The 26355-nt window shown below is 39.7% G+C and overlaps 1 long non-coding RNA gene across 1 annotated transcript in view; it reads right to left on the bottom strand.

Moving 5' to 3' along the window:
• LOC104693428 overlaps positions 1–26355 on the bottom strand; it is a 248792-nt gene that overhangs the window by 33167 nt on the left and 189270 nt on the right. The window contains exons 9-10 of the long non-coding RNA XR_005602585.1: positions 12983–13066; positions 11269–11428 (exon numbers count right to left, since the gene is read on the bottom strand). This is a non-coding gene — a long non-coding RNA (uncharacterized LOC104693428). The remainder of the gene's footprint in view (positions 1–11268; positions 11429–12982; positions 13067–26355) is intronic.

Genomic DNA, 26355 nt, shown 5'->3' with positions numbered 1-26355 from the left:
GATGAGCACTCACTCATAGAGCTGCTCTCTAGTTTTTTTACTCACTTAACACTTGGTTAACATTTTGGCTGCCTCACAGCACTGAGACAATTTTTTCATGGAACAAACTATTATAATCCCAGGATTGTGTTCCTGAGTCATAAGGGTCAGATCATAGCCTATAATTTTGTATGTGAATTTAGGATTGCTTTTTCCCACATGCATCAGTTTAGCTTTGTGCACATGAAATTTAATTTGCCCACACAATCTCCTGACGTACTTCTGTGCTTCCTGATAGGAGGCCTTCATAGTCACTACCCTGAATAGCTGATTTCCTATCATCCTCAAACTTTCTCATGTCTCTGTTTACCTGCTTGTCCCAGCAGTTTATGCTGTGTTTACCAGGACAGACCCCAGCACAGGTTATGCAGAACTCCATTATTGAGATCCATTACATATTTTCTTGCTTTCCCTTAAAAGTCTTTGGCACAGGACTTCATGAAAAGCCTTGCAGAAATACAAGTATAACAAGCAGCTCACCCTTATTCACTTCCTTATCGAGCTCTTCAAAGACCTCTGATAGATTTATAAAGCACGATTCACGTTCCATCGAAGTCTGCCCTGGTATGAAGAGTTTTCCTTTTCATTTTAGTCATAGTCAGGTAACAGTCAATAGATCACAAGCAGACTAAGTGGAAGCATCTCTGCTTATTTAACAGATTTGGCTTATTTCAACCAAGACAAGACTGGGTCACTGAAGTACCAGCTGCTGATGGGTTTCTTCCAAGTCTGATTTGTTCACTGGGGACCTGTAAGAATGATCACGGGGACCCTGAGAGCCACTTCTGACTGTATGATGGTGGCTGCTGCTGGAAATGAGAGCGAGTGGGCTGAAAAAGGCCTAAAGAGGGTTAGAAGCTCATTAGCAGCCCCTAACTCTCTAAGTTTCCTTGGAAATCTCAGCCAGACTAGTTATTGATAGGAGATACTAAATTAAGATCACACTGACATGGAGAACTGGGGAAGTGCTAAATTTTCTGTAGCCATCATGTCCTTGTTTCAGGGAGATGTCACATCCCACTGCTCAGGACAAGCACACCAGCAATGGAAAAATAACAGAACAACCCGTATTTATGTTATTCAAAGGATATTTGCCGCTGTCCTCTCTGTAGGTTCTGTAAATATCTAGCTATGACAGGAGAAAAGAAAACATAACCTACAGTCTTCATAGCTGCCAGAGCTTTCAGTCACAGTTGGGCATTTCTGTATATCCCTTTCTCTATGGAGAAGTAAATGCCAAAAAAACATTAGCTTCTTCTAGCCCTTCCCCCCACCTACCATGCTTTAAGCAATGAATTGTATGTAATAACACAATACAGAATATAATTTATTCTCATAATACATAACAATTTATAATAACATGGAAGGAAATGGATGCAAAAGTTTTGAGTGAAACAGAAGAACAGATTTTGCAGAACTGGAGCTTGATGAACAGGAACGTTATCTCTGTTCTGAGAACATTAACATTAAATGAAAAAAATACTTCCAGGAATAAACCAGAGGCTGTGCTGGTATCAATCATACTGCTGTGGAGCACAGGTACAATGCAAAGAGCAGTAAACAGAAGCCCACTCCACCATATTTTTTACTGAGTATTTGGACACCCCTATTACTAAAAAAGGATAAAAATAAAAGATCTTTTGCTCTATTTTTTACTATACAAATAACTTTTATAGAACATGGGTTTGTCTCTCTTTGCCCTTCTGTTTTAAGGGGAAAACATGAATTATGGATTCTGAAAAGGAATAAACAAAAGGTATGAAAGCAAATGTGGCTAAGTACCCCAATTTTCTAAGATTTAATTATTATCAGTAAATAGCTCCCTTTTAGGAGTAATCCTAATTGGCTATTAACAACAGTAGCTAACAATTTCAAGGCAATTAATATTTTAAAATAATGAGATGGCTAATATATTACATTAGAGCCTAAAGTAAGCAGAAGTCTTGCTAATTATATATATTATTCTCCCTACTTTTCTTAATGAAGGTGTCTGTCTTGTAGATTAATTCATTTTTGCTCTAGTTTTTACTTTTTTAAATCACTGTAACTAATCCTCCCACACACTATTGTAGCATTAAAGCAGAAAGATGTGGATGAAGCAGTGAAAAAAGCACAAAAAAGAATATTAAAATGAAGATTTAGTTCCAAGTTTCAGTAGCAGGTGCCCAAAGTAAAGTATTAAGATATGGGGAAATTAGAGAGAAAGGGCAGAAGCCTGAGTCAACATTTATTTAACACCTTCTGCCTAATGCTGAAACATAAATCTAGTCACAGAGGTAATCACACCCAGATCAGTTTGATTTTCAAAACATAGCAATTCTTCTGACAAGGATATTTCCATTCCATAGCTTAAATAACTGCTTTTCCTCTTTTCTCCAAAGCAGAGAGAGGAGGGTGCCTTGGATAAATGCAGATTTCTTCCAAATTGGGAGCTAATCCTCCAGGAAAGAATAGCAATGAATGACTTGTTTACAGTCAAAATCTCATTTGTATTAGTCTATAACTACATTTCACTCTCAAATATTTAAGTGTGTCTGTATGCTCAACAACTGTTTGCTGCTGTGATTGCACAAGAGAATTGCCTCTACTGAAAGCTGGAATATACAAGTTTTCCTGTGCTGTGTACCAGAAACACACAGCACTGTGCACTGTTGCCCCTAGGCTCAAGAAACAATTCCAAACTCCCTGGGAAAATGATCCTTGCTTTGGAGAGAGGGAAGTGGAGAAAGCCCTTCCTTTGGTTTGCCCCAGGGAGACACAGGGCACTACCACATCCTGAGCTCAGCCCTGCACACCCAATGCACACACATCATCACTCAGCCCCACAAACACAGCCCAGGGCCTCTGCCCCAGCTCTGAGAAGACCCTTTCCAATTTCTCAGTGAAGCCCAAGCAGTACTGACTGGCTAAAATGTTATAACAGCATGAGGAAATGTGAGGTCAACCTCCACTTAATCACACTACTGCATCTCCTACTGCTCTCCTACATGTATGAAATCCTCTTTAGGACCCAATAGGGGCTGTTAGCACAAAAACAACCACTCAGCAAACAGGATAAAAACACAAAAGGAACTGCTTCAGTGTGGCAAGTGTCTCTCAAGCATCAGACCAAGGTCATATTTTAATTGGGAGCTTGCTGGTAATTTATGTACCACATGATAAAAGTCACCTGTGCTATGGAATATAAAATAAAGCCTTCACACCAACAATGCATCATTAGATTTCTGTATTTGAGACACAAATCAGCACAGTAACTGATGGTATCTGTTAAATGAGTATATTCATTTGTAGACACTCAGAAGACATGCATGCTCATCCCAACAGCAGAACACCCCTTAATAAAGCATAGAGCAGCAAGTATAGTCCCAGCTAAGCACACAGCAATAGCTCACACACTTACACCCTGCAAAGGACTCACTGTCCTTTGTCCTGGATCATACCCATCAGACACTCACGGCATCTCTGTGCCCTGTGTTTGCACCACGTTTAGGAGGAAGCATTCTTTTTCCAAACTGAGACTCACTCCCAAAATACTGTTCTACCACTCTTGTTTTTCATATTGTAACCGTGACAGTGGATGTTGCCTCTTGGGAAACAAGACTTAGGCAGGGCCATATGAGGCAGGTTAATAATAAATGAATACATAAGTGCATCCTAACTCTCTGAACATTATTTTATAGTTTTGTTTCTGTAGCTACTAGTGCATATAGATACAATCTATTGAAGTTCTCTCACTTTTGTGAAAAATCTTTGCACTCAGGCCTTGAGTTGCTGGAAGTATTTTTTCGTGTAGTGCTATGTAGCAGATAACCAATTATTTTTCTCATCAGAAATACAAGGGATAGTAAATAATATTATAAAAGACATTTAAAAGGAATATTTGCTAGCAAATTCCCTTCAAACTTCTGTAGCAGTTTCTCTTGGGTACTAATTTGTCTAGGATCTTTTTCTTATTTCAAGTCACTGGAGTAGACAAGACTAACATGACACATTTAACATATGCATCTACTTATCAAAAAATAAATAGATTACCAGTTTGTTGGAATACGTTGCAGTACATACCCTGCAGCACAGATAAAGACCAACCTTGGCCCACGGATTATTTGATAGCTCAACAAACCATTGCTTTGTACTTTATCTATCTTTGGCACCTCAGCTCCAAGTCAGCTCCAAGTTCAAGCTTCAAGTCAGCTCCCTAACTTTGCAACCAGTACAGAAAATAAATTTTAAAAAAACAGTACAGGGTTCAGGCAAGGGCTCAATGGCCATTGAGTGAGTGAGCAGCAGCTCCCTCAAGTAAAAAAAAAACCTGCTTTAATATTCAGTCTCATTATGGTCCTCATTGAGGGCTGATGTGACAATGGGACAAGAGACAAAACAGCTTAGATATATACAACTGAAGATTTATTACATACACATAATTGTGTATAGGATATCAGTCTGTCTCTATGTCCTACTCCCAAAATGAGCAAGAAGCCAGTCAAGATGATAAAAGATGGATAAAATGTCCTTTCTGATGTCTCCCATCACTTGGCAAATGCTCATTACGGAGCTGCCAGTAGAGACCCACTACACCAGCCTCGAGGGTTGACATGGGGCAGTGAGATATTACCAGCTTCCTTTTAAGCAAAACCTGAGAGAAGGATTTTATTCTTTCACTCCCTGAGAAAAAGGCACCAGGGCAGGAACAGACACTTTCTTGTGGGCAGAGAGGCCTCTTTTCAAACACGCAGAGGAAACGTCAGGTTTGGGGTTGCCAAGTACCTGAATTCAGGGTTCATTCTGTTACTGCATAGAAATGTCTCTGGTGTGTTTGGCACGACATGTTATCCTAGACTGATCATATGTTCACAGATTGTGGAGAGTGTGTGAAAGCCTTTTTTGCTGTAGTTATTGGGCGAAGTCACGTCTGTTACCTGGTACCCATGCAGAGAAATCTGTAATCTGGGAACAGATGGTCTGAGTGAGTGAGAGAAAGACAGAGAGAGAGAGACGCTGTCTGGAAGACTGCAGAGTTTTCCACTCAGACGAGATGAAAGAGGAATGAACAAATCTACCACAGCATGACAAAAACATGAAAATATAGAAGAATGTCAGTCCTGAAGGTCATTCCTTTAGAATTCACCAACTGTCTATGCACCATATGTGCATATCAACACACCAAAGAGAGCCCACCATCCTGTTGCACAGAGCTGGAGGTGGCTTACACAGCCAAAATTTGTGGAATCATAGACTACCCATTTAGAAAAGTGACACACTGTAGTCTAACCATACAGTCTGAGCAGAATCTGAAAAAATATCTAGCAACGTCTGCTCTGGATTTATTACAAAATTTGATTGCAATAGGCCAGAACTGGAAAATTCACATCCTAGTCTTCAAGCACTACCTTTGTGGGATATGTTTGGATCTGAGACTTTTTCAGCAACTTGATGGATGCAGTCCAAGCCTGGCTTTGGAGTCCAAGTGTCCCTGGAACTGATGACACCTGCCACCAGGACAAGTCCATCCTTCCCAAACAGTTACATGAAACTGACTATTGCTACCAAAAGGCAGTACTGCATTACTCTCAAATAAAATGAATTGGATCTAACATGTCTTAAAATCTTATTCAGCCTTCTTGACAGTGAGATTTTGGTAATCAGCAGCCTATCCAAAGGTACTGGGTGCTGCCCTGCTCACATGAGCACCTACCTTGCTGGTCTGAGAGCCCACACCTCCAGGTGGGAGTTCTGATGACCTGAGGTGCTGTAGCTCTCCCAGGAACAGGAGCACATTCAGCCAACACAGGCACGTATCACATTGTAGCTGTGACAGCACAGAACTTGACAAGGTGCAAGAGCCTCAGCTGAGGGTCCAACAGAGTCCTACATTAGCAAAATTCTAGTGATTCCTGTGTGCCCTGGAATACATCTCCATCATCACCCACAGACAATTCAGTGCAGCTCTGCTCCATCCCCACAGCTGCCATCGCATCTTCAGCCACAATGGAGACACACCCCAAAAAACAAACCTCTTACACTCAAGTGAAAAGACACGACCACCCCAAGCCCGACGTTCCCAAAGACATTGTTCAGGACATTTCAGGCAGAATGCAAATGAACAAGCCCCTGAATGAGAAGGCAGGATCCCAGCGATGCAGTGAGGGTCTCACACTGCCTGACGCAGCCCCAGGCCCCTGGCATGGCAGGGTTGTGTGGAGCAGAGCAGGAAGGGCACCAGAGGGATCAGCCATCGACATTTTGCTCCCAGAACGACACTGTGCAACAGGTATTTAGGGAAAGCAGGACCTATTGACAAAATCCTCCAGGCCTGTGAATTACACGCTGCAGGGACTCTCAGCATGGGCCCTTCTAAAAACTGCTCACATAAAATCCTGCCAGCAGGAGCAGGAAAAAGAGGAGAATCAAGACACTCCCCCCAGTGAACCACTGGATGAAATCAGTGGTATTTTCCTCACATAAAACTGATTTGAAAAGATAATCAAGCCCTAATCGAACAGGATGGTTTCACTAGAAAGGTGAGGGGTTGCAATCTCACCAAGTGATTGTCTGCATGAGACTGAACTTCTAGCCCTTTCAGCCTACAGCCAAAATCAGATGAAGCTGATTTTAAGAACACTTCAGTTTTAGCCAGCACAAGATTTTACATTTGGGTGCTATCCAGTACTTCAATTTTTCACAAGAAATCCACATTGTCAGATATAGACAAGCAACCCTGTATTTTACTATTTATTCTTCCAGCAGTGTGTCAGTCAATTTGCAGAGTTAATTTCCAAATAGGACAAAATATTTTTTTCTTCTCAATAAAAATGAGCGACTTCAGCAGAACATTCAAAGGCAAAATTCCTCTTCCCTCTCCTCTTTCTGTCCTGGCAAATGGCAGCAGAGCCAGAGCAGAATAACAAGATGCTGAATTAAGCATGCTGCCAATGGAGTGAAAAAATCCATTCTTTGACAGTAACAAAGTGATCTATCATACCTCATGCCTAAACTACAGAAGAAGACAACATCCTTTTGGTCAGTCTCAGTTATTAAAAGTATTTGCTTGGAGCCAGAAAAAGCTGGCTAAGACACTCTGGAATAGTATAAAGCATCTTACAGGAGAAATGAAATACAGTATCTCATTGTGCAACACAAAACAAAGGCTTTGACTACAGCTTTATGCATTTGCCAACTCAGTTATGTAGATGGTGATCCTGCTAACATGCAAAAAGGGCAAATATCAACTTAAAAGCCCAGAAAGAGCATCTTTTCTCTCCTCTCACTTGCAATTTTTTACCTTCTGAGGCAGGATGAATTCATATTACATGGGTATTACAAAGGCTGTGTGTACCTTCCTTGTCCTTCTCCATAGTTGTAGAAGAGAGGGCTCTGTCTTAAAGGAAGAAGTTTCACAGACTCTAGAAGTCTAGTATGAGTGAAGGGAAGTTTTTGTTACACACAACCAAGCGGTTTTAGGTCGTGCAACAGATCTCTTGCAAGAAGTTTTAAGCCCTGCACACCATCACTGAATATAGCACATGGTGTTCAGTGTAAAAAATGTAATTTTTTGTCTTCAGCCTGGGAAAACAGAGGTTCTGAAGCTTCATAGAAGCTGCAGCTTTCAGAAAATGAGAAAATTACTTTGAGTTTACATCTTGAGGGTGTTTACATACCTCTCTAATGTCTACCACTATTCCCTAAGCTCTTAAGGCCCTTAATTCAGGCAACTGATTGATGTTCACCCTCTACCTGCAAGCGGTGGGTGTCTGCAAAGAGAAGCCAGTCACATGACAGAACGATGCAGAGAAATGGTTGATTCAGAAGCACTGCAATGTTCTTGGTATTTTGCTGTTAATTAGGCAGTGGGATTGCAGCCATCTGAGTATTGCATACTGCACAAAAGTGAAACAACAACAAGCTCTAATAAACAAAGCTCTAAATAAACAAAAAGCACAAGGAAGCAGAGGAGCCATTATCAGCTAAGCTGAACAGCAAGCCCCAGTATGTGTTGGGATGAGCAGGTGACTTGGATCTAGGAAAAGAACTTAAAGAGAAAGAACAAAAGGACCTCACAACGAGTCTTTATATGCTATTCCAGTTTGATAGACACTTGTCCTGCAGCCTGAGTGAAAGCCATGAAGAGTGGACATGACTGTGCCATCAAGGATGTGACAAGAGTCCTTACGGACGCGAGCGAGGACAGCCCTGCAGGCAGGCGTTCAGACTGCAGGTGCAAACACGAGCACAGGCCAGGCCAAGGCCAGACTGAGAATGGTGCCACTTGCAAAGAGTTTGTACCTGCCAGCACAGACACAGGGCTAGGGGACAACTCTGCTACAGAAGATGAACATGCTATCAGCCTGAAAGCAGATGACACATTTAATATTTTTAAGTTGGGCATTGGTACAAAAGCCAACAGGTTTCAATTACATGAATGAAAAAGCAGTCCAAGTAGGTAAGAAAAAGGCAGTCTTTTTACAGTGTGTCTTATGCGTATCCTCCATCAAGACAGGGAAACTAAAGGCATCTCATGATCTCATGCCACTGTTGTGTGGCAGGTGAAACATATTTTGAAATAGCATGAGGACTGAAAAATGGCCTAGGAACTCTGCCATAGGAACACAGAAATTTAGTGAGAGTAGAAAATGGAGTTGAATGAGCTCAAACCATAGTAGGGGCTGCACTAGCTTATTGCTCTGGAAATTATACTAAGAGAACCAACAAAAACAAATGTCTTCAACAGATCATGACAAGGAAAAGAGACATAATTCCTTGTTGCTACAAAAAAAACAAACAAAAAAAAAAAAACAACAAGATCAGAGAAATATTTCTCTGTATTTGTCATGCTCAGCGGGTTAAGCAGGATTCTGGCCCTTGGAAAACTGCAGAAACAAGGTCTCTGGTAACAGTAAGGTTCATCATTTGTGCGGGAGCTGAACTAAATTGGGGGACGAAGAAACACAGTTTCATAAAAAAGGGGGAAAGCAAAAGGTTTCTGAGGATCTGTGTCTGAAAGCCTAGGCTGAAAGCCATAAAGCTGATGGGATCTAGTCCCCAAACACTGTGCTACAAACAAACTATATTGAGTCTACTTTCCTATTCAATTGCATAATTTGCACACAGGACTAATAGGACAGAAGGAGCTTAATTTGTGTCACACCTTGCAACAGTCTCTTCTGGCACAAACACAGTGGAAGTAAACCTGGGAGACACTGGAAGAGGAAGGAATCAGAGCACCTGGTGTTGTGCCTACTCTGATATACCTTTCTGCAGTGAAGCAGTTCCCTTTTGACAGTCATGTCCTTGAGTGCTTGAACCCAACAGTGCAGGACACCATCAAAGCTGTTTTGGTTGTGCACAGTTTTATCAGCTGAGGACCTGGCCTTGCACTCCTGCCACTGCCGTGGTATACAAGTTACTGCTATGGAAATGCAGCAAAGCCTGAGGTTCTTAGAAAACTGTAGTTCTCCTCACAGGTCTCACATCTCCTCTGACGTGCAAGTAACATGAAGGCAATTATTCTAAGGGTACACAATAGCGCTACAAAACATGGTGCATATAGAGGCCAAAGAATACAACAATTAAAAGTCTTCATATTTTCACAACCCGTAAGCTAAAATACAACTTAATTCCTGCACTATTCATATCTGTTAATAGATCACACCTGGGTAGCCTCTCAGACACTGCAGGATTTTATCTGCCAGTGCAACTTTAGTAGTGATTCTGCAAGTATAATGGCAGCAACTGAAGCTCTTCATCTCTGGTGCCAGTTCAGCACACACAAACACCCTGCAAGAACATACACACTTGTTGAGATCAATACTCATTGTTTATAAGTTACTTGGCTCTGAGTATGCCAGCTCTTGGAAAGGTCCTGGTGAGCCTGGAATCTGTAAATATTTTTTTTATTGATGCTGATGATACGGATGAGCTAAATTACAGAAGCTGGAATTGCTTTTAACATTATTCAAGGGGAATGTTTCCAAAGAGCCCACTGTTACAAAAGCCAACAGTAATTTACATCTCTTCCAAAACATTTGCCATTTCAGACAACTCCAAGCTGCCTCTGTCTAAAGTGCAACAGTTTCTTTTAAGAGAAAAGAACCTGTGTTCAGTATTGAGCAACCTCTGGAGATCCCAAATGTGCTCAGCACCTTGTAAGGTCAAGAGCTAAGCAGGCTTTTTTTTGGTACATTTGGAAATTAACAGCAAGACCGAAGAACTAAACTTCTGCCCAGACTTCATTTAGTGTATGTTTGCACTAAAAGCCACACTAAATCCATCAACAAAACTATTTCTTTCTTTACTGCACCCTCTTTTTTGAATGGTAGAAGCTCCGCAGAGGCCCAGCCATGAAACAAGTGCTCTGTCTGGGTGCTGTACAAACATGGGACACTGAGGTGATTCCCAGCTAAAAGAGCCATTTTGTACACACCTCCAAGAAGAATCAAAACAGAGATCATCATAAGCAAACAGGTGATCATAAATTCTGGTCCTCAGCAGTCACACACTCCTGAGTTTAGGGGAAAGTGTCATGAGTAGGTGCTGGATTACAAGGGGTTTCAAACCTTTATGGAACAAGTAAAGGCCTATATTTTGTACCTAAATTCACATAATTTAAATCAGTATCATCCATAAGAGATTTAATTCTCCACGCTGCTCTGGAAAAACTTCAAGTATAAATATACATTTCAGCAACAGGAATCACCTCATACTTAGAAAAAGCCACCATTTGTAACAGTATGAAAAAATAAGCATTCCTAAAATTTCCTGATTTTACATATTCTCAAGAGTTGACAATAATAATCTCTTATTCAGACATAATCCATTACTCCCCAGATTACAACTGTTCTTATCAATAGTGCATGGTACCTGTTTGCTGGAACATGCCAACCTGATCATGATAATTTATTTAATGTGTAAGGTCTGAGCTGCTCAAGAATATATTTATCAAAGTGAGACTTACTTAAAAACAAAGGCAATTTTTCTTACCTGCTACACTGTTCCCTCCAGTGCTATTCCTATTCCATGAGTATTGTGAAATTGCTTCTTCTACAGCCAGCACAGCTCACCAATCACCTTGTTGAAAAGTATGCCACGGACATTGCCCCAATCTCTAAAGTCACACCTCACAATCTTTCATTTATGAACAATGCCAGCCTTTCCCCTGGGCCAAAGTTTTGTGGGCTTCCATTTATTGGTTAAGTTTTATTCCCATCCCCTTTCTGAAAGCCCTCAAAGGCATACCTTCAAAATACAGTGGGGTGAAGAGATCTGCCTGTTCAGGTCTCAGGACAGAAAATAATACCTCCTGATCACAGCCCAAAAGGATGGTCTCATGCTTGGTTGCCACACTGGACAGCAGCAGCAGTACAAGTGACTTCCAGCAGGGCTGGTTTCAGAGGGCCTGTGAAAGCAGTCACATGTAGGGCAATATTTGAAAAGTTGAGAGACATATTGACAAAGCTACTTAGAACACAATTAAGCACATTGAGTGATATTCTTTCTAGGAATATTCCTCTGACTCTATTTATATTCATAAAATTGCCATTGGTGCCTTTGATCTAAAAAACCTCTTATCTGTAGCCAATCTAACAGTGTGACTTCTGGTTTATCTCCACCCCCTTTACATTCCCATGCAAAGGGAGTGGGATTCCCCTTGTGCTCAGAGGGGAACTGGGTGAAACCCAGGGTAATTCAGTGTCTGAGAACACCCAGCCCACGACATCCCTGCAGAGCCAGCAAGTGCCATGGCTCTGAGAAAGGGTGTTTAACCCAAGGGATGTGACCTGCCACAGTCATTCGGTGTCTTGCAGAGACTGTGGCTCCCATTCAAAGCATGACAATCTCTATCCCAAAACTGATTCAGCCCAAAGAAAGGAAGAGTTGTTACAACCACCCAAATGGTGCCAGGATTGCACAGTAGGCTTCAACAAATGCTTTATTATGATTATTTTATTTCTATGGCTCAACAGTTCCCACTGTGGGAATACATGGGGACCCACTCTGATTTCATCCACACTACCAAGAGTCAATGAAGCAAAATGTCAGTGCAACATAAACTGGGATAACTGATAACTGTACTAACACAATAATAATTTATACCCAGGTAGCATGTCAAAGGTCCAGCCAAGACTGAAGCTCTGTCAGCTTGGCATGATACAATCATTAGGGACAATCCTTGTCCAGGCATGCTTACAAACCAAACAGACAAAACAGGCTATGTGTAATAGGGAAAACAAAACCACAAAGGAATTAAATGTCTGGCCAAGGGTTACACCAGCCAGTCAATGGCAAAGACAGAAATAGAATCCAAGTTTCTTAGTCTACTACTTGTGGCAATGGGAACTATGTGGCCCATCAAGAGCCTGATTAGTTCACAGTATTTGGCAAGACCTACTAAAAGTCCTTCATTAATATTTAGAGACATCATTTGTTCTCTGCTCTATTTTGCTTTCCTTCTTTTTCCTCAAAATAGAAACTTTTTCTTTGGAGGAAACTGGAAGGAGCTCCTTTGTATGAATGGGGGAAGGAATGACTGCTATGGGATGCAGCAGATGGATAAATAACTCCCCCCAAAGCAATAAAGAAAAACTTCTTTATTGCAAAATATTATTCCTCTCAATGTTCATAATTGTAACTGTCAGTTACCAAAATTAGAATGGAAGCTACTGTATTTTTAATTGCATACTGAAAGCATGTAGAGCTAAACAGTGCCTATTAGTCCACTCAAACAGATGTTATCTAAGTCAATACATAGTTTTGAAAATAACAGTCCATACTTAGATGCCAAATTTCTTTTTTTAGGCACTTGATTTCCAGGTGGTGGCTTAGGGTAGGGAGGACCATGGATAATGAGCATCGATTTGCCAGCTGAACATTAGACTCCTAGGTTAGACCCCACCCACATCCATGTAACTTCCATTAGGGACCCAGATGTGGGACTTTGAAAAGCACTCACCTTCCATTTAAGTCTTTCTCTCTTCCCACTGGGCTTCCATAACTTGAGGCTGCAGATCAGCACTGAGCTCTTCCACAATCACACCTGAAAGGGATCACCAAATGACACAGAAGCAACAAAAGAAGCTCTATATCCACTACTTGAGAACATGTCAAATCTCACAGTATTGCTTTCAAGTATTACACGTTATCACAATTACTATCTAACAAGTATTTCCTTTATTTACAGTTAATTTCTTGAATAAATCCAGTTGCATTATATAGGAATTGAAAAATCAGCCCCCTTTCCTCTATATTCTATTAGGTATGTTTAAAAAAACTTCTACATCTTCTGGTTGCCAGTCATTTACGGTAAATGAGATTTGAATTCCAGACTCTGGAGTGCAGCCATTTAGGATATGCAGCTTTGCAAAATTTTCCACAATGAAATCTCCAATGATTTGAAGGTACTTCACTTTACCCTAAAGCAATTTATTAGTGCAAAACCCTCTAAACTACTGACATATCTGGTCAAATTAAAGCATGATAAATCTGATGATCGGATTATAGTCATTATGTTGTGGTGAGAAATGCATTTGGAGAAGCTGGTGTTTTTCATATCAGCAGCATTCCTTACAGTCCAAAAATGAAATTACAAATGCTTTCAAGAGAAAGGAGGTGCCAGCTCAATGCACAGCTTTTGTGCAGTACAGGGTTGAGATTTGGAGTAGCATTAGTTGTTTTTGTGGAAAAAACCCAATAAGAAATACAAATGAGATATCTTGGAAAAGTACTAACAGAACATGATTTGCAGAATTGGGTCCTTTTACACTGAAAGTGTGTTACTTCTACAGCTGTATCTTTATAAACCTCCATGAAGGAATATCACATTCTACCTTTTGTAGACAGGAGTCCAGAAATGCAGTTAGTCTGTGAAAATTGAGATATCTGAGATTTGGGCAGCCAACAGCTTTCCGCTACCCAAAACAAAAAGTTACACCTGCCAGATGATGCAAGGAATTCAAGCTACTTCAAATTGGCTGAGCCACAGTAACTGCCTGGGTATATTCACCAGCCTACTGCAAGTTAAAATCAGTTTAACTTAGCCTACTATTAAAGGGGGTTATCCAAAATGTATTCTGTTGCCTTTGCTGCTACTACTTAATAACATACAGAAATAAATATCGTAACTTGGAAGATGTATGGTATCTTGTCAATCTGCAGAACCTAAATTTGTTTTTTAGTTCAATTTCTGATCTTGTGTTTATATATAGGTGTCACATATTAACAACAAGTTGATAGAAGTCCCTAGTTACAAACTCTCTGGAATTTTGTTTGAAATCCAAATACAGAAATGCAAACAGATTCTATTGTAGCTTCAGCTCATATCTGATGTTTATCAAGTCTTGTATTTCCCACAGAGCTGAAAGCAAATCCCTTATTACTTGAAAGAACTTAAATACGCTTCACTTTCTCAGAAGCTATTTTCTGTCACTACTTCTGACAGTGCTGCCTCTGCTGGCTAATGCATTCTGTGATGGATCTTTAGAGAAGATTGCTTATTTTATTTTTTCAGGGGTTTCACTCACAAAGAAACATCCTTGTGTCTTTCAGAGACAAGGCTGTTCTGATTTACCCCTAAATACCTTTGCATCTGCAACAAAACCACGTCTTTTTTAGTGCAGAACTCAGGACTGCAGTAGGTGCAGTGTAGGATGTGCCTGCAGGGAACACATGAATCTATCAGCCTCGGTGCTTTTTGATGCCCATGTTCTCATGCTATCAGAGGCTCAAAAGGAGACAGTAGCTGAAAATTGAACCTTCAGATCGGCATGGCTCTCAATTCTCAACACAGCAGGGTAGGAGTTTCACAGGGTTTGTTTTATAGAGAATGTGGCCATACACACTTGAAATTTGGTGGTGTTTTCCATATCTTTCATAAGTCACAAGCTATGAAACGACTTTCTACCCTTCTGGCAGACCCATTTATACAAATTTCTGCCAGTCCACTCAGGGCTGCGTTGACTTACTCTACAGCCAAGTGCTGTCTTCAAGGACTTCCCAGCGGGAGAAGAAAGGTGGAGACATTATTAGATATGTCTCAAAAGTTTCACCTTCTCTCTGTCTGTTCTTTAGTGAAGTATGTCAGGCCCTACGTGTTAGGACCTTTTCCATGTCTCTCAGAGCTGGATTCTGCATGTGACAGGCAAAGGAAAATTAGATGAAATATCACTGAAATCAACAGCATATCAAGGTAAGAAAATCAAAATTAAATCTTACTGTGCAAGAGCACATTTCTGCACATGAAGCCTAAGATGAATGGCTGTTTGGAATTAAAGATACCCTTTTGTGGGCCAGCCTCGGTACATGGCCACAGAGAGGTGGTGTGGCATTCTTCTTGCTAGTACAGTTGCTGTGGTACAGCAACTCATCCCAAAGTCAGCATCAACATTGCCAAGATACTTCCAGACCCAGAATCAAAATGTTAAATCCTAAAACCTTGGGAAAGAAGTCTCAAGTCATAGCCACAGCCGAAATCTCAGAAATAAACCCTTGATTTAAAAGGAACATAGAACAAAGCACTGCACATTCAGGCACTTTTGGTATCCCACTAACCTAACAACCCACTGTAATGGGGTTAACCAATGCTTAGACAAATTCCACGGTTCTTCAGCTCAACTAATCTCTTCTGAAACCAGAAGGAATTGTTGTTTAATGCCCATCCAGTATCCCTGCTGTCTGAGGGAAAAGAAAGAGCAAAGTTTCCTCAGAACAGAAGACAACTATAAAAAAAATTACACCAGATTATCTGAGGGACCCCCAGTCTTTAGGCAGATCTTCAAAAAAATGCTAGAAGTCACTTACCCTAACTAGGTTTGCTTTTTTTCCTGGTATCTGCAGACCATTTTGAGCAGGGAAGAAAATAATTACTCCTCTCCAGATTATCAGACTTGTCCAGATAAGACAAATATTTTGTGTGATGCCCTATTGCAGAACTCAGCCATGCTATAATTAGCAGCAGTGAAGAATCAACTCCACAGCTGTCAGCACATCCATCTCTACTTTCCAAAGGGGTTTGTGATATGACTTGGAAAAATATGGACACGTAGGAATTCTGGGCAAGTTATTTCAATTCAATGGGAAATATTCCTGTAATAAGAATACCACAGTTCAGACATTTGTAATACTTAGCTGTAGCAGGCCCAGTTTATAGCATCTAAGTATTAATTCTCAAAAAAAAAAAAAAAAATCCATTGTTGCTTTAAAAGTTTTGCTCTATCTTTTACTGATGCTTTAACACACTTTTGACTGAACACAATCACTGACTTTTTTTAAAAAAAGTACTTTGAAAACTACACTGGAAGTAATATTTGCAAATACTATTTCAATGACTTCCCAAGGCAAGGAATTTCTTATTAGTGAACCTGAAGCCACTGGCTGGCTGGTGTGAAAGCAGAGAGTGGGGAAACTCTGAACTCTTTCTGTGCTAAGACAGTGCAGTGGCTGGTACACAACAGGGGACCACTGAACCAGGGCTTGGGTCTGATTCTTCTGAGCCTTGGGCATCATGCTCTCATTTTACCTGGGCAGTGTGGATGTGTTTCTCACAAGAACGACTCCTAACCTGCTTTGCCCAAGCAGATTGCAATGGAAATACAAGAGCAGTGGTACATCTAAAGCAAGGGTTGAACTGAAAGTAGGGAGCACCACAGCTCTACTGTCAGATATCACTGCAGCTTCACTGGCGTTGTTATGGAAATTCAGCTACACCCCATGTGAGAGCAAAGAAAAAGAGGGAAACAGGCTTTGTTACAAGGTCACACTTTTCCTGTGAAGGCCCCTTCCAGTAAACAGGATCTGTAAGTCTATACTATTTTATACATTACCGAGGTAAATAATCTTGAAAAATTTAAAGGAATATTTCTGTCCACTGATATCTTGATTGTTGTACTCAAAAATGTAAGCTTGTCAATCCCTGATTTCTGTAAGAGTAATTTCCAAGAAATATGTTTTGCCTCAAGCAACAGAGGCTCCAGATACACTTCTGGTTTAAAAGCAAATAATATGAAGCATCTAAAGCAACTTTCAACTATAACTGTTGCACTTTCTTCCATTGACACAAGCAGGAGTTCTGCCATTGACTAAAATCTCCAGCTTGATACAATTTTAGGCAGTAAATGATGTATAGTATTTTTTTAAGTCAAGGATAGCATTTTGGTCAGGGGTAGTAGAAATCTCTGAGCACAGTGGACACAAGAACATTATCACTATTCATGTCCAGCACATGAGATATCCTGATACAGTTTTGTGAGCATGGGTATTTGCTTTAAATATCTTTAATAAGGTCTGACTCAAATCTATTCAACTCCTAAGGAAAATCCCAGTGAGCATCATTTGGGTTTTACCTAAGACAGACAAAGGAGAAAGAAAGAAAACCTAGAACTGTCAGCATTTCTACATGTTCTAGCTCGCTATAATTTTTAAAACTTAATATAAAATGCTGATAAATATTCAGAATGTTGCCTGAACTCTTCTAGAAGAGAGAAATACGAGTATGAATTGAAGTTTTACTATTCAAGGGATATTTCAAGGGATAGAGTGAGTCATCCAGGCTGCAATAACCAGATGTGGGCCAACTGGCTGAGACTGGTCCACAAAGCCAATGTAGAGTGTTAAATCTTACCCAGAATTATATTAAGTGATGGATAGAGCATTACTGGACTGAGCTGTTCTCACTGGTAAGAAAGAAAGTTAAACCTGTGGATTGGTTTAAATTCCAGGTGTCGCTTCTTTGTTGTTAGAGCAGTTGCTGTCCTCTGAGAAATAATCTGCTCCTAAAATGTGTGATTCTGTGTTACCAGGAGAACACCACAGGTGTGCATGGTACTGTACAGGCAAGCATGAGAAACTGACTGTGGCAGAGAAGGCTGTGGTTTAAATTAGATATTAAACAGAATATTGGGAGCATGCAATAGTGAAAAAAGCAGGAAGAAGGGTTACATTTCATCAATGACGGGGCAGGCAACTAGACTGGGTTTTGTACTGGATCTCACTGCACATCATTCTTCTTAACCTTACTTATTCTTCTGTGAAACTACAGAGGTAGTCTCTGATTCACACAGCCTGTGACTGCAGTGAGACAGACTCAACACACAGGTACCATGGGTGTGGGATAGATACCAGTGAGGGGTGCACTGAGGGCTCTCAGATTTTTACACGGAAACATTTGTGTGCAGAGTACAAGTGTGCCATATCCAAGCCTTGAGGCTCCTGCAGCATGTACACTTCTGTGCTGCCAGTGCTAAGTGCCCTGAAAAGATAAATGCTCAATGCCTGTGATCCCTGCAGTTATCCTTATGAGCTGGATTTCCAGTTTGGCTCAGCTTCTTGCAGTCCCAAAGAAAATGTGGCAAACAAGCAGTTAAGGACATTCAACTTTAGACCAAAATCCCCAGCTCCACACTGCCTGAATCAGAGCTTTTTCCAATCTTATAAAGTTTAATCATTCATTTCATTCAGGCCTTGACAGTGTGTTAGGGAAGTTACAAGACCAAGTAAAGGAAAAGAAAAAATAAGAGCAGAATAACACCTGTCTTTGCAGCTGGTCACCAGGCAGACCTTTAATGTGCTGCCTGCTGGGAAACAGGGATGGTCTCATGTTACACTGAGGCTTCAGCAAAGGATGGAGTTTGCAGAAAGGAATCCTGCAACTAAGGATGTGAGGCTTGGGCTTTAGCCAAAAACAATGGAGAGCATCATTAAATGAAAAGTTCCATAAGTTCAAATGCATTCAATCTCTGAACAACACACAGCTTTGTGATTTGAAAGAATTTTAAAAAGAAATTTAAATCATCACTGAAGAACTACCAGTTGTTTCTAATTTTGAAGAACAATCAGTATTTTACCCTTAACTACCACCAAATGCTTCCCAGAGTGACCATAGTCACCCATAAACAGACTGAATGTCTTCATTTAGGAAGAGCAGACCAACCCTGATAAAAGCCAATATGGTGCTTTGAAAATTGCTTTACTGCCTGAAGCAGAATTTCATCTTTCATAGGCTACATCAACCCTAATAAGTGGCACCAGTTTTGCTTTAAGTCACATCCTTAGAAGCTCATTGACTACAATTGAGAAGTCATTGAAGAAGAGTGATTCCACAAGATTAGTAGAAAAATATACATAATGGTATTAAAGTAGACATTTAGAGAGTATAATCTTAAGAATAGAAATGCTGCAACAAAAAGCAGGAGAATAAAATAAAATTTAAAAAATAGTAGTTGGACTGAAAATCGTAGAGCAGTGAAATCTGCATAGTTCTCCTTCTGAGGTGAAACAGTGGAAAAGTGAGGACAGGACTGCAAAATACCTAACAAAAAATGATCAAAGCACTACATAACCAGGGACTAAAACACATATTAGAAGCCAAAATGCCTTTTTTCCCATACTCTCAATAATACTTGACTGCTAGAAAGTATTAACAGGTGCTTAAGGAGCAGATCAGTAGTGACCTGCATTTTCAGCAGTGACCTCTAATTTCAGTTTCATAGCACGAGACAAAGAAGAATCTCTTTTTCTGAGGGATCTAAAATATCTTGAACTCTTCCTAATTTTGGTAGGAAATGTGAGGACAGTAATCTCCCCTGATGAGGAAGTGAGAAGGGCGTATATTGCCTGTAAAATGTTGCTGAGAAATGAACTCCTGGAATTACAATTTCACAATTTTGGGAACATAACATTAAGGATTGAAGAAAGATATTTAAATGCTACAATATTTGAAAATTAACTCCTTGAATGAAGGAGAGTTTGAAAAAATAGTAAATATTTTAAGATCATACACAGATACAGTTTATACTGTATGTTCAAGTGAGGGATGGGGTTCACCTTAACAAGGGGTTTTGATTTGGAGGTTTTTTTATCTTCTGGCAGACAATAACAAACCTTTGGAAAACAAAAAATCCATAAATTGCATTTCAGCTCTTTGTTCTTAGGTTCATTACTAGAGATTTAATGACCTAAGATTCCTTTAATCTCTAATTTTATGATTCTATTAAACAAATTATAAATAAAAATTTCCTCTAGACATACAGAGGGAGGAAAAAATCACCAAAATATTGGAAAAGGATCCAGGTTTTCAGTCAGTTGAAACATCCCTAACTGGCTGGCATGTTTTGCTGCACTTATTACAGTGAATGCTGCCATCTGTTTCTTACTTCAAAAGAAATAGTCAAAACGATTAGCAAGCCAACAGAGAAGAAAGTCTTATCATGCATATAGAATATTTTAAAAAGCATAGTGTCCACTGGATCCCTATGGATAGAATATTTCTAGCCTTGACATGATGATTACTGGTAGAATAATATTCAACCATCTTCCATTTGTAATAATGGGACAAATAGAAATGAGATAATTTTGACTCCAGGTCTTCCATTTTCCACTTTAGGATTTGCCTTTTAAGAACCGTGGTGAGGGTGTTTGTGGTGAGCCAGGCTGTGCTCTGGATCACAGGTTGGTGGCCGAAGATAATTACAAGTTTGCCAATGTAAAACATTATCTTTAACAGCCCAAAGAGAAGTCTACAAACAACAAGGAAAGACCATGAAGGAAAGCACACAGAATGTTAGGGTAAAGAAAAAGACACACAAGAGACAGAACACCCTTCCACTAGACAGCTAATGTATCATCAACAATGCCATCATCACAGCTGATCAAATATGCATCACACAAGCTATTTTCCTAATTGTTGAGCATCATAATGAATTGCTGATATTTCTGCACTTCGCCATTTAATTTCATCAACTGCTGCTTAACCTCATGACTGCAAAATTCACGCTTGCAAAACCAGTAATGTTTTTATAGACCCCTTGCCTATACATTAATGTTGAACATTAATGTTCACTTCCTTGACTGCTTGCGGATTATTCAATCCATTACTGGTATGCTGTAAAGGCAAACTTCCATATCAACCTTCATGGCCACAATCTGAAAAGCTAGGGAAAGGGAACTGTAGCAAACAAGGTGTGCAATAAACCATGGTAGCTGCTACAGTCGAGAAGTGACAATAGTGTAAGTATGAAATACAGGAGAGGATTTCACTCCCATGAAGCCTGTAATGTATGTTTCAATGCAGTGGAGAGTAGCAAGATTCATAACTTCTCTCCAGCCTGCTCTTTTCCTATCTAACCAAAGGAATCCAAATCGGGATCTGTCTGAGATTAGGAGAAATAAGAGCTTTCTACTCTCTGTGTTTCCCACTGCTACAAGAAACAAAAATAATTTGCCACAAAACTGGTCTCGTGTAATCCATTTTTTTGCTTTGCTTCACAAAGGACTTTATTAATTCACGTTTATGCTTTGCTTTTTCTTCATATATCAATAACAGTACCAATAGTATTTCCTGGTTTTACAGCTGCCTGAGTAACAGAAGCATGAGACACACAGGCCAGGGCTGAGGCACACCCACCAGTGACCCCTTCCTTCACTCCTATCTGTAGGCCATAGAAAGAAACAGGCAATTTTAGAAGGAAATATAAGCCAACATATTTTTTTTCCACAGAATGTCCAGGCTGTAGAGGCACCTGCTCTGTATTCAGAGATTAATACAGCAAGCAGGCAAATCAAACAGAAGACGACAGGGGTAGATGGCAATATATGTGGGGAAAAAAACCCCAAAACAACAAACAAACCACAAAACCCACGAGATGATTAACAAGTCATCCATAACCATTTGCTATCAGCACCTGTGGACCAACCACAAACCATAAAGAAGAAAGAACATACAAGCTTCAGACCAGATCAATAACCCTGTCTCAGCTTACAAATGTGACTGGTGACTGGAATTTGTGTTTTTCATTCACTTTCTTAGAAAAAAATTACAAAAAAAAAAAAAAAAGGAAGGTATCTCCACACAGAGTGTAGGAAACAGGAGAATGGCCGTGAGCTGATGTGATAGCTGCTGGCTCTTGCAAACTTGAAAGGAAAACGTGAGAAAGTGCAAGAACAGCAGGACTTACATCACACAGGCAGAAGAGCTGTCTGTGCTATCACACTGGAGGGTTCTACTGTAGCCAGGGATTCAGCACAGTTCTCAGGCAGATGGACCTTTGGAAATGCAGATAAGTTCAGAAGAGACACTTGAGCTTCTAAAAAGGATGTAAAAAAGTAGGGGAATTCAATAAACTCCTCTGTGAGCATTGGCGACTAGTACACAGGCTTAATTTGTTTTAGGTAACTGTGTGCTAGGATGTTTCTTAACCTAAAAAACAAAACAAAACAAAACAAACAAACAAAAAAAAAAAAAAAACTATAGCTTGGACAGAGATATCTTTTTCTTCTAGAAGTGCTATCATTCTCCTGCCATCTTCTGCCAAGAGGGAACATTTAACTGTTATCAATAGGCAAATCTGAAGTTGGACAGAGCTGCCTAAATCCACTTGTCACAAATATGTCTACTGTGTTACCAGGACTGTTTTTTGATAACTGAATTGGAAACTAGCCTATTCATTCTGTATAATAAACAGCAAGTGCTGGAGGGTATTTAACATGCAAAGGCTACACACCACAGATTGCCATGCTCACTACATGACAGCCACTGAGGAAACTCGTTGGACACAGACTCCACATTCCTCATGGAAGGGAAGAAATGTCATTTAAGGTAATGTGTACAACTGGTCAAATCAGTGCTGACAAATACATTTGCTGACAACTTCAGCCCTTTTTCCAATTACCAGCTGTTTGCAAACAGACTACTGCTGTGTTTGTTATTGTAATTGTAGGACAAACAATTGAAATGCCTGAGCCAAAGCTCCAAACTCTCATTGACTTCACTGGGCTATGGGAAAGGGCTGGAGATGAACAAACCTCATGCAAAGAATTTGTGAAATATCCACTTGGACTCTTTCCCACTTTTTATTTATGCTGCATAACTAGTCATTCACATCATATCAATTTTTTTCTTCCAGACTACATACATGAAATCTTTCAATTAATAATTTAATAGCAAATAATTTTTACATCTGAATGAATAACCATACTCACATGAGACTAAAAAATTGTGAGGAGCAGTCATCATCCAAATGTTTGCGGCAGTACAAACATCCATGAGTGGTTGATACCAAAAGGCTGCAGTAAGCCTGGGACGAGCCATGGCAGCACTTACAAGCATAGTAGTAGTCCATTCATGAAGTTACTGATAGATCATTAGTCTGAAGCAAGAGTAGTCTCAGAACCAACTGCCCTGCAAGCTGATACACTCACTCAAGGCTGAAATCACCAACTAATCTGTCCTTCCCATGAATAAAGAGGAAATCAAACACTGGGATTAAACATGTAGCTGCTTCATTTTTCAGGACCTGGAATTATATAGCCTGCCTCTACAGGGAGAAGTTGTTGTCTTTATAATTCAGCCCCGTTTGTCTGTTATGGTGAACAATAGTAATAACATATCTGTTCCAAAGTACTCTAGGAAAAATTCTTCAGAGGATTTGCCATTCAATAGTGAGATTATGACACACTTACCTTTACAGAATAACATCCTCTTTTCCTAATCCAACTGGCTTTTAATAGATTTATTGGAAGACTCATGAGACATGTCAGATACAGTAGAATATCATAACCTGATCCTTAGCTTCTTCTAAGTATGTTAAGCAGTATGGATCCTACTTGTGCCTCTCAACTGAACATATCAAAAAGTTTATCCTTTATATTCAAGCCTGTTTTCATATATTCTCTTTCTTTCCTCTTCATAGAGTAATTTTTGTCCACCTTGGCCTTCAGCTATCAAATAGTGGATGCTAAGCCTAGATTCTTATAACCAAGTCATCATGGAGCAATCAATCTTTTTAATGGGGCACAGAACAACATAAACTACAGACTGTACGTTGCAGAATTGCCACCTACCAGTGCTACATGCATGTGGAAATTTTGGACAATGTCTCTTTTTTTCCCCTGAAATTACTTCTCATGGAACATGCCCAGTGCAGATCAGATATCCCAATTATCTGAATGTTGTCTTGAATTGAAATCCTTTTTCAAGAAACACCCCCTCAAAGGCACTTTAACAACCAAGAAATTAATGAATGATTGGTTGAAGCTCTGAGCAACAAGATGACAGCTTGTGGCACATTACAAAAATGTTTTCCATCTCTTGATTGCCTTATTTATTTTTGAAGTATTAAATTATAATGTTTACTACAAGGAGTATATAAACACAATAAAACCTGCCATCTTTTAACATAATAAAGAAGCTCAAACCATATATATGTGCCCTGTGATTCACAATAATTTGTTCCTTCTTGATACTATATCTTGATAGCAGCCGTTAATGAACGTGGAGAAGATAACATTGGTTTGAGTGTCCAGTGTGACACACAAACATTGCTGTAAATGATCCTAAAAGCTCATGGAAAAGGGAACTGGCAAATATAACATAGGGTATGATGAGCTGAGCCAAGAATGTGAGTTTGGACTGTTTCCATTGCGGTTTTCACTTCAGAGTAATTTGTATGATTTGGAAAGCCAGCAATATAACTCTGTGTATGGATGGGTTATTTGAGGTAACAGCTATGTTTTAAGGATGGGGTATTTTTATAGCCATGGACCAAAATGAGGTCACATGCTACAGCTACCTAGAGGTAGGAAGACAGAGAATCCACTGTTTTTAATTTCTCACATTATCTTGTACCGTACAGAGACATGTATTTTACTGTTCTTAAAATACATAGCTATTAATATGCTAATGGCACCATGAGCAAAACAGCACAGCCTAATAAAACATCTTTTTAGCAGAAATATTAACTTTTCACATTCTTAAAGGCCAGCTTTCACATTAAATTCCTCAAGAAATGCAGTGAAGTAGAAGCATAAGAGTGTAATATTTGAAACTTTTAAATTGTACTGGATTTTAATGCATTCCAACTCCATGTGATAGCCCAGCCTGTCTGTTTAGTGCTAGATTTTCTGTGATAAATCTTGAGCTAATTTTTAGAAAATTGCTGAATTTGTTAAGCTGCTAAAAGTTAAAAGTTACTGTTTGTACATAAAAACACAGCAATAGTGGGCTCAACAGAGTACATAAAGATGGGACTACCATAATTTAACATATTTGGATGTGAACAATATTTTCTCTAGCACAGGCATGTAAAAGATGAAAGAATTTCAAATTTGAAAAAACCCTTTGAAATCAGCCACAAATTAAAGTTTTATAGTGGGGCCTTTTAAAGACTTTGGTTCAGATCCCCCTCTGTAGTGAAGTTTCAATAGAGAAAGTGAAAATACCTAATTTACAGCAATAAAAAAATTATAAAATCAATATAATCTAGACACTAAGCTCTCATTTTACTCCCCACTGCTCACAAAGAGTAAAACGCTACCAAGATTTCTACAGGACCAATCTAACATCAGTTCTAGAAATTATCTTCACTTACAGAGTGAGTTAGAGAATATTCATAGGGTCAGTGTCTTGAGACATCCTGATGTTCTTGGCCAGAATCCAGGTGAATAAAAATAACAAAAAGTTAGAAATTAAGGAAAATTAGAAGAATTACTGAACAGTAGTAACTAAATAAAAAACACTGGCATTTAATAAACAAGGGGTCTTACTTTTTTCTCACTTCTTTTTTTCAAAAAGGTTGAAATGGTATATTTGATTGCTGCTTATAAAAATCTTCTAATTTGTTGGCATAATCTAAGTGAGAACTTCAACCATCTTCTGACTCATTCCAATTTATGAAAGTTCAGAGATATGGAAAAAGGTCCTGAAGCACACAGCCCCTCCACAAAAGAAATCCCTAGCATGGATGTTAGGCTTCTCTCGCACCCCTTCTCCTTACAAGCCCACCCATCACAGAACTCCTGGGTGGGAGAAATAGTTTATTGAGGGCTGGTGGGACATTGGACTATAACACCATACAGATCTGAGTACAGTGTTGTCCCCCATGGGAGCATCCCAGGCTGCTATATTGCAGATCCCAGAGCTAACTGAGATAGCACAAGAAGAAAATCAGTTAAAGAATGAGTTGAAGATTAGAACGTGAACACACCAATAAACACAGTGTCATCTCCCTGCATCTGGCAATGGGATGCCAACCTTGGGCTGTGCCTCTGGTCAAGCATGGGCCTGAATCCTACCATGGCATCCCAAATCTGTGATACTGCTGCAGAAGCAGTGGCTGCTTTGGCTAAAGCTTGATCATCTGTCTGCATTGCATGGATATCCTCTCCAGAGTATTCCTTTATAACACTTCACTCCTAAGATAAGACACTAGATACTGATGACCATCAGGCAATTTCCCCTTGTTTCCTTTTATTTCTCACACATTTACTATTCATTAGTACTTTTCTCAAGTACTCAAACCTATTTTTGCTCATATTCCACAGGTGCTCAGTTATCTTTCA

This window comes from Corvus cornix, chromosome 9, assembly GCF_000738735.6.
Source record: "Corvus cornix cornix isolate S_Up_H32 chromosome 9, ASM73873v5, whole genome shotgun sequence".
Lineage (NCBI taxonomy): Eukaryota > Metazoa > Chordata > Aves > Passeriformes > Corvidae > Corvus > Corvus cornix.
This window is presented reverse-complemented; position numbering and strand designations above follow the sequence as displayed.